This window comes from Setaria viridis, chromosome 3, assembly GCF_005286985.2.
Source record: "Setaria viridis chromosome 3, Setaria_viridis_v4.0, whole genome shotgun sequence".
NCBI classification, from domain to species: Eukaryota; Viridiplantae; Streptophyta; class Magnoliopsida; order Poales; family Poaceae; genus Setaria; species Setaria viridis.
Genome location: NC_048265.2, coordinates 13,645,411 through 13,662,686, shown reverse-complemented (window position 1 = coordinate 13,662,686; position 17,276 = coordinate 13,645,411).

The following is a 17,276-nucleotide window of genomic DNA, read 5'->3' as shown; positions in this document are numbered from 1 at the left end:
TGTTTGCTCAGTCTATGTTTATTCTTCGTTTTAATATAATCAGCAGCTCTCCTGCCTGGTTCGTTTGAAAAAAATACAATATCTTAAACAAATACAATATCTCATTCAGATGATATCCATGATCATATCTTATTGGTTGGTGAACAACTAAAAGTCATGCTCACTCGACCGGTACCACATCTTATAAATAGCTAACTTCTCTGATCCTGATCCATGCGGTGAAGAACTAAAAAGCTTGCCACATAGTATCTTTGGCTGATAGAAACAATATGGGGAGATGCATGTATGAGGGATGGAGACAAGGAGATGTCAAGCGGCATCAGCGTGTCATAACCTTTTGGGATGGGATGCAATGGAAATTCGGGGTGAAGGTCAGAATATCAGAACTGTTCAAATGGTTCCGGTTGGTGATCTATTAGGGAACGAAAAGAGCAATCAAGCTCGTTGGTATACAGCACTCGGTCAAAATGCATGAGCCGTGCGGCCACAATTACTCTTGTTTGTTGTTTTTTAGTGTACAACAATATATGTTTTGATGTCTTGGCTACGTGTTGCTTATTATAATATGTGCCTACTTTCTTAATAATTGCAGTCTGATATGTCCTGAAAAAGTAAGTTTGAAGCCGAAAATAAATTTATTATATAAATAAAGCAAATATCTGGAAGGACTCGAGCTCAGACAATTAGGGCCAGCACTCGAGGCTGATGGTCCAGCATAAGATCAGGCACACTTCAGACACCATAGTTGTCGAACGGAGCCTCCGCGCGAGTTGCAGTTTTAGTTGTAGCTGCAATGCATCTGCCGGTCAGAGTGTTGCATAGGAGATGCGGCGCCTTCGCTGAGGTAGTAGGCCTAACATTCTAAATAGTTCGTGGCATGTTTGACCGGCTTGGTATAATTATTTGTGATACTACACAAAATAGCTGAAAGTTATAGTTGGATACAGAGTGCCCAAAATGAAAATATATATTTAGAGCGAAATAAAATATGTTATTCCACGGGAGCTTTATTTCCTTTGAAGTCCTTTTGTTATTTATAGTTTTTTCACGAATATGCCTTGGCATGTTTTTTCATCAAGATGAACCGTCTGTCCTACTTGCATTGTCATGGCACCGACTACCGCCTATATAGGCGCGTAATTAGAATCACATATTCCAGATGATGCACTCGATCTTTTGAACTCTTTAATAATTGAGCTACCGCTTGGAAAAGATAAATAATTGGCAGATTGGTTGGTGAAGAAACTAAATTCATGCGACTAATATATACTCCCTCCGTTCCAAATTATAGGTCGTTTTGATTTTATTAGATTCATAGACTTTGTTATGCACTTAGATATACCCTATGTTTAGATGCATAATAATATCTATGTATCTAGAAAAGTCAAAACGACCTATAATTTGGAACGGAGGGAGTAGCTAGCTTCACTCCGTGGCAATGCCAAACAATTGAAATTGTAAAGCCGCCTCTCATGCCATATCGCTGAGAGAAGAATAATGTTGGGGGATGAGAGGGACAAGGCAGATGTTGAGTGGCACCGTTGGCACAATGATTCATGCGAATGGGATGCAATGGGAATTTGAAGTGAAGGGTGAACATAAGAAGATGATCGAATGAAGGGACGTAGACAACCGATCAAAATTATTTCTATACGCATGCATGTTCCAACTTAATCGGTGAATCTAGCCCATACCCAGACTGATCGAGCTTCGAGTTTGTTACTGCTCCAAACGTGATGCTCACTTAGTCACGTTCTCCACAATGTGAAATATGCTTGGTCGAATTCTGTGGTACGTGTACTCCCACACGGAGCCACACCATGGCCTCACGCGCAGCCGAGCTAGGAAAGTCAAATCAGCCCGGTCCGGGACAAGTACTTGATATAGTTGATTGGCTAAGAACACAATGAGCATATCAATAAACAACCTGCTCGCCCTCCCTAGGAGGCTCTGAGCTTTGAGGTTTATCTTCTGCTTGAGACTAATCTAATGCACCAGGGCTCTTATGTAATGAGCCGGCTTACAAAAATCCCAACTAACTAGGACTCTATCTCTAATCTGAATCTAACTAACTAGCCTCTCCTAGAGGAGGTGGGCCTTTGTTCCTGCGGTGGAACTTCTTGCCGAAGAATTTGTCCACAACACTTCCACCCTCCTGACAGAAAAGCTCGTCCTCGAGCTTGAAATCTAGATTGCGCTCCTTGAAGGTGTGAAGTGGCTCCCAAGTAGCATCAACAACTCCACGACCTGCCCATTGCACCAGAAGATCCCAGGAGGTGGCTGTCAGCTTGGCACGCACCACCTTCTCCGAAGTAGGCACCGCACGACCATGAACCACGGGCGGCAAAGCGACGATGTGCTCAGGCACAGGATCCTGGTGCTTCTTCAGAAAGACCACATGAAAGACATCATGGATCCGAGCTTTTGGGGGCAGGCGAAGACGGTATGCCACCGAACCAATGCGTTTGACCACCTGAAAAGGTCCATAGAAGTGGGGAGCATAGCGTTGGACTTGTCAGTGATGGCCACGGCTAAGCATTGATGCAAGCACAACCATGCCCATTTGCGCACCTCAAACACCAGTGCTCGGTGAGCTTTGTCATGCGTCGCCTTCTGTAGTCTTGCGCCTGTAGTCCTGCGCCTGGAGGAGGCATTCCTGGATTTCTGCTAGAAACTCATTTTTTATCCCGCTGCAAAAGCTGCCTATCAAGCACCACCACACGTGCCAGGCCCGGTTGGTAGGACAACAGTGAGGGTGGATCCCGGCCAAACACCACCCGAAATGGCGTGCACTGTAGAGCGGACTGGTAGGACGTGTTGTAGCAGTATTCTGCCCAAGGCAACCAGCACAGCCAGCTGCAAGGACAATCGCCCGCCAGGCAGCGCAGATACACCCCCAGCACGCAATTGGTCACCTCTGATTGACCATCCGCCTGTGGGTGAAAGGTGGAGCTGAGGTGCAAGTTGACGCCCATGAGGTTGAAGAGCTCCTTCCACAGGGCACTGGTGAAAACTGGATCACGGTCACTGACAATGGAGCAGGGAAGGCCATGGAGGTGGATGATGCCGTCGAAGAAAGCCTGAGCCACTGTCAGGGTAGTGTAGGGGTGACCTAAGGTGATGAAGTGCGCCATCTTGGAGAACATGTCCACCACTGTGAGCACCACAGACTGGCCCCCCACCATGGGAAAACCTTCAACAAAATCCATGGCGATGTCACTCCAAATCGACTCGGGAACATCCAATGGTTGCAGCAGACCTGTCGAATGAAGATGCTCGATCTTGTTGCGCTGACACACGGCACAGCCCTTGACATAATCCTGCACCAACTTGGGCTCGTGCAGGTTGTAGAAGGAGGCATGCAGGCAGTGCAGCAACTTCTGGGTGCCTTCATGGCCAGCACTGTGGGCCGTGGCAAGGAGCTGAGGCTAGAGTACGGAGGAGTCGAGCACGAAGATCCATCCCCAGTGCATGACAAAACCATCCGCCAAAGTACACACCACGCCTGTCATGCCATCCTCGATCTCCTTCTTGGCCAGCACCTCAGGTAAAGAAGACACCTCCTCCCGAAACTCCTCAAACAGTGCAAATTCTAGCCGGGAGATGGCGTGGACACGTTCGGCCACCTCATGTTTGTCGTGGTGTGACAAGGCATCGGCGGTGACGTTCTGCTTGCCCAACTTGTACTCTACCTGGAAACTATAGCCAAACAACTTGCTCACCCATGTATGCTGCGGAATTGTCAACAAACGCTAATCGAGGAGGTGCTTCAAGCTGCAATGGTCTACATGGATGACGAACTCCCAAGCCCAGAGGTACGACCGCCAGTGCCGTATTGCCTGCACTAGACCGATGAGATCCCGCTCATATGCTGTGAGCTTGGCATGTTGAGGTGCCACCATCTTGCTGAAGAACGCGATAGGTCCCGCCCCCTGGTGCAGAATTGCGCCAAAGTCTGATCCAGAAGTGTCGCAGTCCACTATGAACGGCTTATCGAAATTAGGGACCTGCAGCACTAGGCCCGTCGTGAGGGTGGTCTTGAGGGCCTTGAATGCTGCCGTCGCTGCCGGACTCCACTGGAATGCCTCCTTTAGATGCCATAATTGGTGATGAACTAGCGGTAGTAACTGGTCAGCCCTAGGAAACCGTGGAGCACCTTGATGGAGCGTGGAAGGGGCCAAGCTTGGACGGCGGCAATCTTGTCTGCATCCATGGCCATGGTGTTGTTGGCGATGATGTGGCCCAAGTAGTGAACACGGTGCTCACCGAAGAGGCACTTGGGCAACTTGAGGATGAGGTTGTGCTCGCGCAAGATGAAGAAAACGGCACGAACGTGTTGAAGGTGCTCTGTCCAAGCCTTGTTGTAGATCAATATGTTGTTGAAGAAGACAAGGATGCAGCGGCGGAGGAACGGCCATAACACATCGTTCATCAGAGCCTGGAACATGGGCGGTGCATTGGTGAGGCCAAAAGGCATCACTAGTAACTCAGAGTGGTCATGGTGGGTGCGAAACACCGTCTTCGAGACATCCTCTGGGTGCATCTGAACTTGGTGATAGCCACTATGGAGGTCGAGCTTGGAGAAGAAGCCCGCGCCCTTTAGTTCGTCCGGGAGCTCCTCCACCACTGGAATCGGGAACTTGTCGCGGACAGTCTTGAGGTTGAGGGTGCAGTAATTGATGCAGAAATGCCAAGTGTCATCCCGCTTGTGCACCAGTAGCACCGGCGATGAGAAGGCCGACGTGCTTGCCCTGATGATCCCCTGCTCCAGCATCGCCTGGCATTGGGCCTCGATCTCATCTTTCAACAGCTGCGGGTAGCGGTAGGGACGCACCACCACTAGTGGAGTCGCTGGTAGAAGGTGGATGCGGTGGTCGAAAGCTCGCGGCAGGGGAAGGCCCGATGGCATCGCGAATAAATCGTCGAATTCTTGGAGGAGCAGCGCCAGTAAGTCGGAGGTCTCAGTGAGGGCCAGCCGTGGAGAAGGCCAAGCATTGACCCCGAACCACTTGACGCGGTGGTCCTAGCACCAGAATGCCATGGACAACCGAGTGAAGTCCCAGAGGATGGGTCCCAGGGTGTGAAGCCACTCGCAACCCAGGACGAGCTCGTAGCCGTCGAGCGGGATGACAAACAGGTTGATGCAGAACTCCTCCTGGCCAATGTGGACGATGACGTTCCTGCAGACGCCAGTGGACGGCACGCGGTCGCCGACGGTGAGACCCGGCCGTGCCTCAGGAGTGAGCCCAAGCCGGGCGGCATTGTCCGCGGCGATGAACGAATGGGTGGATCCCGAATCCACCAAGGTGGTGAGGCTGACGGCGTGGACGACAGTGGCAAGCTATAAGATGGAGCTCGTCTGGATGCCAATGATGGCATTGACGGAGATCGTTGGCTCGTCCTCGGCCCTACCATCGAAAACATCGTCATCACCCTCCAGTTCAATCCAATAGATGCCCTTCATGGAACATTGCTTGGCATGTTCGCGCGAGAACTTCTCCGGATAGTTAAAGCACAAGTTGTCAAGGCGGTGATGTGCCATCTCCACTGGCATGAGGAGCGTGAAGCGCGCGCTTGGCGGAGCAGCAGGCTTGACCGGTGCACCCAACTTCGTAGACGAAGCGCTTGATGCTAGCGATGTCGATGAAGACCAGGCTGGGGTGGCATGGAACATACCAGTGCGTGACAATGAACGCGACGAACGCACCAAGGAATGAGCGCCATCATCAACCACTTGGGTGCGACGCTCGTAGGCACGAGCAAGCGCCATGGCGTCCTCGAGGGTGTCGGGCTTATGCATCTCCACGTCGATACTCATCGGTTGGAGAAGGTTGGCAGTGAAGGTATCAATCTGCTGTTGCTCGGTGACCCCCTCGCATCGCGCTAAGAGCTCGAGGAATTGCTCCTGGTAGTCGTCGATGGAGTCCGTGTGACGCAGATGGGTCAGCTCCCCAAGGGGATTGCTGCACACGGGGCCCAAACCACTTGTTGACGCCTTCGACAAAAGTGGGCCAAGTAGGGACGTCGCGATTCTTCTCCAGGTGGTAATACCATTGGCTGGTGGTGCCCTCCAAGTAGAATGTCGACGTCCAGACCTTCTGGTCCTCCGACGTGCCCTGCGAGAGAAAGAACTACTCGCACTTGTGAAGCCAGTCCAGGGGATCCTCGGTGCTGTCATACTTGGGGAAGCGGAGCTTGTGGACCAGCGGTGGCGGCGCGTGCTTGCCATCGCCGGCAGACGAGGAAGCAGAGGGGTCAAAGCGGTCGTTCTTCTCAAGCACCTGGGTCTGGACGTTGCTGATGGACGAGAAGAGGCGGCCCTGTTCCTGGCGGACGCTGCCAAGCTCCCGGTCCAACTTCTGGCTAATGTCGTTCATCTTGGCGATGGCGTCCTCAAAAACAGACTGGGTGATGAAGGGGTCACTCATGGTTGCGGTGGAGCGGTGCGTTTGGCGGCAAAAACTGCGACGGAAGGGTGGTGGCTCGGGAGAACAGGTAGGAGGAATGGCAGAAGGCTGATACTAGAGATGATATGACTAGTTGATTGTCTAAGAACACAATGAGCATATTGATAAACAACCTGCTCGCCCTAGCTTTGAGGTTTATCTTCTGCTTGAGACTAATCTAATGCGCCAATGAGCCGGCTTACAAAAATCCCAACTAACTAGGACTCTATCTCTAATATGAATCTAACTAACTAGCATCTCTTGGAGGAGGTGGGCCCTTGTTCCTGCGGTGGAACTTCTTGCCGAAGAAGTTGTCACAACAGTACTCAACGCACCAGCAACCGGCTATAAATACTCCAGCATTGCCTCTGCATATATGATGGTGGCAAAGAGCGAAACTCGATTGGGTGGAGATTTGAGGGGCGACAAAGATGATGCATACATGCAGTGGCTGAATATTGGGATTGGGAGGGCTTGGGAGATCAAGCTGGTCAGGCTACGATGATCTAACCCATATGTGGCACTGTGACTGCAGAAGCAGGAAATCACTCTGTACTTTAGGCCAACACACATCATCATTAATCTGTTTGCCGCTCGCCTAGTCCCCGCCTAACTTCACCCTGACCAATCGTGGTCAAATTAGGCCGTGTTATTGCTTTAATTTTAATTTGTCAAATTAGGCCAACATGTTCAGATCTAGTATGTACAATGTGCAGACAGACCTCAGAATTGTGAATAGCAAGCGTACGCACACTCGCACTTAACTGTGCACACTCGCGCTTGTGAAAATAGCCAAAACGCACAGGTTTGTGAACCTATACATGAATCCTAGACAAATATCACCCACACACATGTTCATCAGCAAAGCAAAAGCACATGTCACATCTTGGTGCCTAGCTCTAGGTGCAATGGTACATGCACGCTTGAGTGCCGATGGGGTTTTTGCGGACCTTCTATAATGTTCTGCCATTATTCTGAATTTCTTATAAGCTTTTAGCATGTCCAGCTTTGATACTGCCATCAGTAATCCAGTTAGTAGTAGCTTCCGGATCGTTAGGATTGATCAATTATATTTTCACAGAATGGAGACTAATCCCGATCATCAAGAGCTAGCTGTGTTCCGCATGACGCCGCAAAACTTGCATCGATATATAAATCCTTGGTGCAATGTAGCACTTTTTACTTTTGTGAAACTGGAAGGTAAGATCCCGGCTTATGAACAAAGAGTAAGATCTTCTAACATGTCCACCTTGATCTTTTGTTTTACGAGCCGGCGGTGATACCTACGAAACGGCGGTGATGATAAATTATCACCGTCGGTTTTATTTTTTACCGCCGGATCATGTAAAAATCTGACGGTGATAAATTATCACCACCGGTTTTCGTCGAAAACAGGCGGTGATGGGTCGAAGGTGATGGCCTCCTCTCTAGTAGTGAGGCTAAACTGATCTCGGATGTGCCGTAGGTTTCGCGCCTAAAAACTTAACTGCATGCAGGATGTGCTGCTAGTTCTGTCGGATTAACTACAGCACGTATCATTATTTCATCTATCTGCCAACATGATCAGCTCCAGCACAATATAAAGATGGCCTCATAACTTTGAATTGCATACTCAGTTACTCATAAGCAATTAGGTGCGCTCTTTCACGCTTGGTAACTCAAAAGTACGAGAGCTCCGAGAATTGAACGAGCCACCATATATAGTTCCAGAGCTATGTCATATACTTCAGAAAGAGAGTCCTAGCCACCTATATGTAATTGAACGGAAGGAGAAAATAATTCACTAGATATATGTACTGCCCATAAATAGCTGGTCGATCCATATAGTGTGCTCGATTACCACATGAAAATGGTTGCCTCCGTACCATTTTGCTACAAGCGCGGGAGCAGAACGAGTAAAACTGAGCAGGGCCAGAAGATATCGACTGGCATGGACACCTCAATGTGGTCTCTGAGAATGGGATGCAATGGGAACTAGGGGTGAAGGCCTTGGGCCTTAGTATGGGGCTGTGTAGCACATTTGGTTACGGAGGGGGTGAGGGGCAAAAAATATATTTAGAGCCAAATTAAATAGGTTGCTTTTCATGGGCTTCTTTCTAAGTTATTTTTATTGTTTATCTTTTTTTCACGGACATGGCTTACTACTAACTATAGGCATGCAATGGGTAGAATCACATACTCCCTCCATCTCAAAAAGAAATTCATCCTAGTAAATCTCGAACAGATTAAAAAGGATGTGAAATGACATTAGTTGCCCTATTTATTAGTCATATTTGATGCTAATTGACAGCCGCTTGCACATGTACTATGTACTGATGTACGTACCAAATAGAGAATAATGACACGTTTTGATAAATTTTGAATTCTTAAATAACTTGTTTTTGGACAGAGGGGGTATTCAGGTGATGCACTTGATATGATCTTCCTTGAATTGTTTGATTAATACAATTTAGCTACCGCTTGGAACAAGATAAATAATTGGAAGATTGTTTGGTGAAGAACTAAGTTCATGCTCACTACATGCAACTAAATAAATTGCTAGCTTCTTCATGTGGCAATATCAAACACTTGAAGTTGTATTGTAAAGCCTCCTCCCATGCCATTTTGTTGAGAGAAGAATGTGGAAGGATGAGAGGGGAAACAGAGATGTTGAGTGGCGTCGTTGGCACAATGATTCCTGCGGATGGGGTGCAATGGGAGTTTGAGGTCAAGAGAAAATGGGGGGAGAAGCTCTAATGGATGTTGACCAAATGACAAAGAACCGATCAAATTATTTGAAGTTCCAACTCAGATCCTCTACGATGTGGGTAGCCTCCTGGTAGCAAACTCCTACACAGTGGGAGCGGCCTAAATGGCAGTGAGCTTCTCCGTGGTGGGTATATATAAGCACCTTCACATGTAGGGTCAATTGGATCTGCATACCTGACATGTTGCAGCAATTGACCTTTGACGATGTTGCATGATTTATAACAAGCTCAGTCTATAATGGATTTGTGACGTTTCAAAATTAACAAAAAAAAATGTTGCGGTGGATGATCTTTGATGCTGCATGGTTTGATTCCAAATTTATCATCGGTTGATTTTTTTTTATGTTGCAGTAGTTTCTTTTGTTGATTAGAGATGTTATAAAAAAATTATCTATTTTTCTTCTTGCTTTTACCACCACAAAAGTCTGAATTCAGATGTGTCATCGCGACGCATGTTCGTTTACAGTAAACACATCTGAATGTTGGGCCAGCGTATCTTGTACCAGGTCCGACCGAACCAAAGCGAAACGCGGGTGAACTCACTCGGCGGCTCAACGCACCAGCAGACCAGCAGCGGTTATAAATACTCTTGCCTTCCTCTGCATTATATATGATGGCGGCTCGGAGCGAAAACTGAGTCCAAACTGTCGTAGAACCTCACCCACAAGCCCTTTGGTAGTTTGGTTGGTTGAGCAACGAGGATGATGCATGAAGTGTATGCATACTGGGGCTGGGAGGCGTTGGGAGATCAAGCTGGTCAGTTCATGAGCATCAAACTCGTCGATGGCGCATGCCCCGCGCGTAGGCTAAAGAAGGCCGCCAAGTTGCTTTAAGTTTAACCTGTCATCTGAGATCCTCTTGTGCAGAATGTATCGACGTCAGAGGTGGAGCTAGCTCAGAACGACGCCGGTATATATGATATATCAGTACCATTACAGATCGGTATCAGTGTCTTGTTAGAATAGTAAGAATCGTCGTCGGTTGGCACCGACAAATCCCTGATCGACGATGTACGGTCTATGTACAATGTCCATTGGAGGCCTCTAATTTCTGATGATCTTTTAGCATGCCCGGCTTTGATGCAACCACCAATAATCCGGCAGTAGGTATATTACTGCTACCCGTGCGTTAATTAGAAATGCTCGATTTTTCACACAAACAACCCCCCGCGCAAGAGCTGGCTGTTCCGCATGACACATCAAAAATTGATAAAAATCCTTCAATACAAACATTTTTCTTTTAAAAAGTACAATAGTTAATTCACATGATATTCTTGATCTTCTTTGAATAATGATAAATTAATTGCTCAGTTGGTTGGTGAAAACACTAAAAGTCATGCTCCCCCGGTATCATGTCTTAAAATCTTAGATAAATAGTAGCCAGCTCCACCTTGCGGCTGTGATCAACACTCAAAATCGTAACCACACGCACCACTTGGCTGCTGAGAGAGGAACGATGCGGGGAGATGAGATGGGCAGGAGGAGATGTCGATGGCCACCAGCGGCTCTAAAACTTTAGCGATGGGATGCAATGGGAGTTTAAGGTGAAGGAACATAATCCAGGACTGCTCAGTGCTGGCTGTCACTTGTAGGCAATTCAGTCTGAATGAGAGCGAGCCATGTGGCCACGATTTCTCCAAATGTCATAGCGCTCCTGGGCTTCAAAATGTGGGCATACCTTTGCTCAATGCTGTGACGGGACGATAGGCTATCATCCTGTTTTAGAGCCTCAGTGCCTCACCGAAGATTCTATACGGTGGCATCGCAAGGGAAGCGAGCAAGCTGCTGCCATTAACATTAAGCCGCGCAATGCTAGAAAACTTGTAGTGAGAATCCTGAAAGAACAACAACTAGTGATGTGTTTGTACTTTGCACTTGTATGCACTAGTCTCGTCTCGAGCATGCACGCTTTTCTGCAATGTTCTTTTGCGTGCCGACAACCTTCCTCGGTTCTTCCCATGGCCGGAAAACGAACTTTGGTTGGACGTTTCAGCAAACTCCCCAGCGAGCGGATAGCCACTCGTGAGAGTTGGTGGGCTCCGGTCGCTCCATTGGGCCTGCATGCACTGTCTCTCTCTTTTCTTAGCCGCCTTATGGGCTGAGCGCCGAAGCCCCGTCTGGCCCCGAATGAGAACTTTTTTTATTTTTATATTTTTTATTTATAATTTTGCAGAAATATATAGTCAAATAAAAAAATTGTAAAATTAGGCTATTGTCGCCGGCCCGGCCGGCGGAAGGACGCGGAAGTGCCTTGTCGCCCAGATGGAGATAAACTTTATATGGAACTTGTAGATCTCGACGAGATCTACAACTTTGTAGTTAAAACTTTTTTTATTTAATATCATATTAGCGCTCAAATAATCGACACAAGTTTCAGATCTAAAATTCAATTTTTAGATCTAAAATTCAATTTTTAGATCTGAAACTTGTGTCGATTATTTTAGCAATTAAATGGCTCCAAATGAAAATAATTTGAACTATAAAGTTGTAAATCTCGTCGAGGGCTACAATTTTTGTATAAAGCTTATTTCTATCCGAGCTCATATGAATTGGTTATCATCTTTTAAAAGTGTGTTGCCTAATTTCAGATCTAAAAATTGAATTTTAGATCTGAAACTTGTGTCGATTATTTGAGCATCAATATGACATTAAATGAAAAAAGTTTTAACTACAAAGTTACGAGATCTACAAGTTTTATATAAAGTTTATCTCCATCCGAATTAATATGAATTAGTTATTATTTTTTGAAAGTGTGGTGTGGAGGGGTGTACCCTTGTTGCCGGCTGGGCCGGTGGTAAGGCCCGGACCGGCGACAATAGTCTAGTTTTGCAATTTTTTCATCTAGCTATATATTTCTGCAAAATCAAAAAAAATAAAAAAATAAAAAAATTCCCCGAATGCTGACGGAGCTGGGCTGGCCCTGCCCAACCCCACTGCTCTTTTGCTCGCACGACACAGCCCACCCACCATAAAAGGCCGAAGTCAAACGAAAACCTATGTAGCTTCTGAAAGTCCGGAAACTATATGACTTCCGTTATTTGAGATTCGTACTGGGTTGGAAGTTTCGATCCCTATTTAGCTTTCGAAAAAGCCCGGCCCTGTCCGTTCCTGACGACGAGGCGAGCTTGGTGTGTGTCGCTCGCCTACTGTCGTCATCCAGCCTTTGCATCCAAATCCAATTTGCATCGATAAAATAAATTCAGATTCCAGATTTCAACTTTTTTAGGTGCCCAAGATCAGAATAGCTCCAAAACAACTGATATAATTTGTATTTTCCCTTCGTTCATCAGAAAAAAAAATTACGCGAAAAAGAAAGGAGCTCCGTCTTCGTTCATCGTCACTCGTGGCCCGGTCAATTCCACCACCCCCTTCTGCGTCCTCGCCGTCCGCCTCGCGCCGTCGCGCGTGTGCGCATCTGCGGCGGCGATCTGCTGCCTTCCGGCCCTGTCGGGGACGCGCCAAACGAATCGCCCGGGCGCCGGAGCCGCGCCGCACGCCGTTGCGCAACTCTACCACATCTTTGCCTTTGCTTGCCTGCTACGTACAACTCCTGCCAGTGCTAGCTAGGCAGCTGCGTGGCTGCGTCATGTCATTGTACTCGTGTGCTAGGAGCCATGCAAAGCTGGCTGCTTCGAACGAACGCGCAGTGTTTTCCCCTTCTTTTTCTTGCTCCTCGAACGCTTAAAAAAAGAGCGAGAGAGAGAAAAATGGGAGAGCAGCAGCCGCGCCTGCAACAAAAGGAGTAAAAGGGGAAAGCACTGCACGGCACGGGCACACGCGCACACGCACAAACACGAACACTGGCCGTGCGCATCGATGCTAAACTTTAGCATGTACCACTCGTCCCCTTTTGCTTTCACCAGTTACTACTTCAGCTAGATTCATGTCTCACACGCAGCACTAGGCGAATATGCCTGCTTGATTCATGCCATGGCTACATGCATTCCATGACTCGAAGCCACAGAACTGAGTGAGCTCTGCACACTAGAACAAGCTGAACTCTCCACCGGGCCATGCAAGACACATTAGACAAGGATGCTGGCCAATTCGGCAGATTTGGTTTTCTGAATTTTTCTTACACGCACGCATAAGAACGAAGGTTACATGGAAAAAAAATGTAGAATAACCACAGATTCAAATCAAATCTCTGAAGAATATGCAAAACGTCGGTCGATCAATCACCTCACTCACAAGCTTGGTGAAAAGAAAAGAAAAAAAACAGAAATCTTGCAAGGGTAGATTGCAGCTTTATACATACCCCCACAGAAACCAAAATCCCCATTGGAGGAGGGTGCTAGTAACCTCTCTGCACTGCACAAATCTCATCTCCAGCACGGCTAGCCTGATGAGGTAGCTTCCACAACTGCATGCCTGCATGCCAAGACGACGACTCTTTCTCCTTCTTGTGGTTGACCTCCCACGGCTTAGCCTCGCCGCCGCGGCTCGATCGTCGTCTTCCCGGCACGCCTGGGAACACATTTCCAACAGGGAAGGTTGAGTATTAACTTAATACTGTTAAGTGTTACTACAAGTAAGCCGACGAGCCTAATACAAGCTTATTAGGCGCGGGCATTATCCGTAGTGCTTCTCATTGTCAGTAAAGTGACTTGTGCAATGATTTGCTTTGCTTTGCAGCTCCGCTCTGCTCTGCTCAGAAGTACACTTGTACAGTTTGTACGTGTTGTTGTTCTTCAGTTTTGCTTTGCCGAAAGCCCGAGACTTACAAAGAAGCATCCAAAGAACAATTGCCTCAGTGCAACAAACTAGGCGTGTCTATCATGTGCACGCCACATATGTGGGGGCATGTGGGGTTAGGAATTCCTCTGCATCGGCAGAAGAGAAAGGGAACAAGCAGATAAATCTCGAACTACGAGCTGAGGATTATATATCTGCAAAGGATTATATTTGTTGCTTCATTTCAATTGCATATACCTGTTTACTTTTTCAAAAAAATTGAATTATATGCATTTTCTCCCTTTTTTGCAAATTGTAGGCATTTTTTCTCTGATAAGGCAGAGATACACGATGCTCATGTCTTCATTGTATGACTAACTATTTCAGCAGAGCACCTGTAAGATAAATTTGAATACAAAAGGAAGCTCTGTTGTCAATATGTTTTATCTACTCCTTCCATCCCAAATTGCTATTCGTTTTGATTTTTGAGGGACGTAGTATTTGTTGTGCACCTAGATATATATTAGTATGCATCTAGAAAAAGTCAAAATGAATAGTAATTTGGGATAGAGGGAGGAACCAGTTAGATGTTTACCAACTCAGGAACCGCAGCTTATTAAGTGTAGAAGTAGAAAATGCCAAAACGCACGCAAACTAAAACGACAAGTGCATGCAGTCATCAGCAAGGTTGGTACCTGTTGTGAATAGGGTCGGGCCCCTTGGGGATCCTCCTCTCGCTGCTCCGGAACGCGTCCGCACCGCCGGGATGCTGAGCCGGCGAGCCCTTCCCAATGGTTGTCGCAGCATTGTTCGTCCCTAATCTCGCGCCGCCGTCCGTCGCCGCCATGGCGATCAGAAGGCAAGCTCCGAGCACGAAGACGAACGTTAGCAGTCGTAGCAGCCCGCTGCAGCACGCCAAATCCCCCGGCGACCTGCCTGGCCTTGCTCCCATATAGAGAGAGAGAACGCTCCCTCTCTCTCTTCGCTTCTTCTACCTCCCAGCACCGCAGCAGATCCTAGAGCTCTCACAGGGGCAAGACGACGCTACCAATGGCGTCCGTCCTTGAGCACTTAGCATCAGCTGGAGCTCTAGCTCCTAGCTATATGAGGTCGGGGGCGCAGAAAAGCAGAGCACGGGAGGTGGCCGGGAAGGGAAGGGCGGAGCAGAGCGGCATGATGACGAGCGATGCCGAGTGTAGCTAGCTGGCGATCAATGATCTCGGTGATGAGGAAGACACAGTGCGCGCGGCACCAATGAGCATTCAGATTGCGGGCTTTAATTTGCGTGGCGTGGATCGGAGTGAGTGAGTGGCCTGGTGGGTATCTGCAGGACCGCGATATACTCCTAGATCCTGCTTGGCTGGTTTTGTAAACATTCTTATCTCCTTCGCTGCTTCTCTTCTTTCGTTGCTCGACGCTTTGCTCGCTTTCCTCTCTCTTCTTTAATCTCTCTCTCTCTCCCTCTCTCTCTCTCTCTCTCCATTGCTTCATGGTAGCTTTGTTCTTTGCTCTTTGTCTTTGCGAGTTCAAACTTCAAAGCAAATCTGCCGCGCTTTTGTAGGACCACGCATGGGGCGGGGAGCTGCCTTCCCAACGTGACCTGCTGCTTCGTTTCCTTCGAGCTCCTCCACCTCCTCGTCCTCTCTTTGGAAGCTGGCGGGGCCCCCAGACATGCCCCACGGCCGCTTCTCTTCGCTTCGACTCTTTCCCGTTCGACATGGCCGCGCGGACGCCTCTGGTCTCTCTCTATCTCTCTCCTGTCCAGTACTCCAGTGTGGCAGTGTGTGTGTGCCCACATGGCGTCCCGCATTGCGAGCTGGCGGAGTCTACTAGATTCTTGTCGAGTTTCGTGCAGGTTTTCCGATGAGAACTGTGAGATCATTGCCACTTCATTTCCGTCATCCTATTTCCCCCCAAAAAAAAGAATACCATCTTCTTCTTCTTTTGTTGGCTTTGATTTGATTGCTCGATTTCTGAGCGGCAGAGGAACATGGCACAGTGAAACAATTGCTACACTGCATTCAAGCTGATCTTGTTATGAAATTTCAGAGCACGAAACAGTATGTGCATGTTATGTGCATGTTGGAGGGAGAAATGAAATACTAGACAGCTAGGTCCAAGTCCAAGCACAGGAGTTCTTTTATTTTAATCCGCTTTAATCTAATATTTTAAAAAAAGTTTAGGCCAAACTAATATTCCAAAAAGTAGTCCTTTTGGTCGTGCCACGACCCTTGGCTCAACTCATTGGCGCGACCGGCCTCCACGCTGACGCAGCGCGCGCGGGGCGCCCAGCTAGCTTGGCGGAGTCGCACCACATGCTTTGGCACGACTAAGTCGCGCCAAGCGACGTGGCGCGACTCTGCACTTAACACCTAGCCCCACCGACCCCTTTCTTTCTTCCTTCCCACTTCCTCCCTCCCTTCCCCTCCCAACCTTAGCCCGAGCTCCCCCCCCCCCCCCCCCCCCCGGGGCACCGCCCCTCCTCCTCCCCCTCTAGATCCACTCCATCCCTCACCCGATTTGAAGGGGAAACAGATGAAAATTGCTCAGTGGCCAACTCGGCCACCCCGCGCGCACCGCGTCAGCGTGGAGGGCCGGTCGTGTCACATACCTTAGCACGACCGGTGCGATCAAAAGGGCTACTTCTCGGAATATTAGTTTGATTTAGACTTTTTTTAATACTAGTAAAATGCACGTGCGGCACGCACGTGTGTTGAAGAAGCCTTATAGATTTATTTCTTGTGCTATGTTCATATTGAGTCTAATGAAAAGATTCAGATGATGTGTGTCGTACAACATATAGTGTGGCCTTCGGACAATTGGGGGTGCTGAACAAAACATTCATACTAGATTATCTTTCATTGTAGATTGTCAGGCACGGTTCCTATCATTTATTAATCCAAACTAATGTTGAATATCTACCCTTCATATTAATCCCCGTAAAGATATAACTATCAGCACATCAGACAAGACCTTCATTTGCTTCATTAATGAAAACGAGAAAGGTTAGTATTAGACGGAATAGCTGTTCTCGTCGTCAAACACTCAACACGGCTTGACGACCGTTTCAGTCCCTATACTTCTTTGTGCCGCTCAATCTAGTCATACGTCCCACGTGTCATGCCATGTAGGCGCGTCACACCAACATCTAAAATCGGTTTCTTTTCCTTTATGTATAATTTTATCGACGTGCACTTCTTCATCTCACTGTCATGGATTGCCACGTAAGCATACAGAAAGTAACATGGCAAATTCCAGGGTATAAACACTTGGCAATAAGAAAGAAATTGGAATCTAGGTGGCTTACCACCGTCTGTCTGCAATAAGAAAGAAGGGACTCACGTGAAAATTAAAAAAACACAGCCACACCACAGCCCCAATTAACTAAGCTGCTCCTCAATAATCCCTCC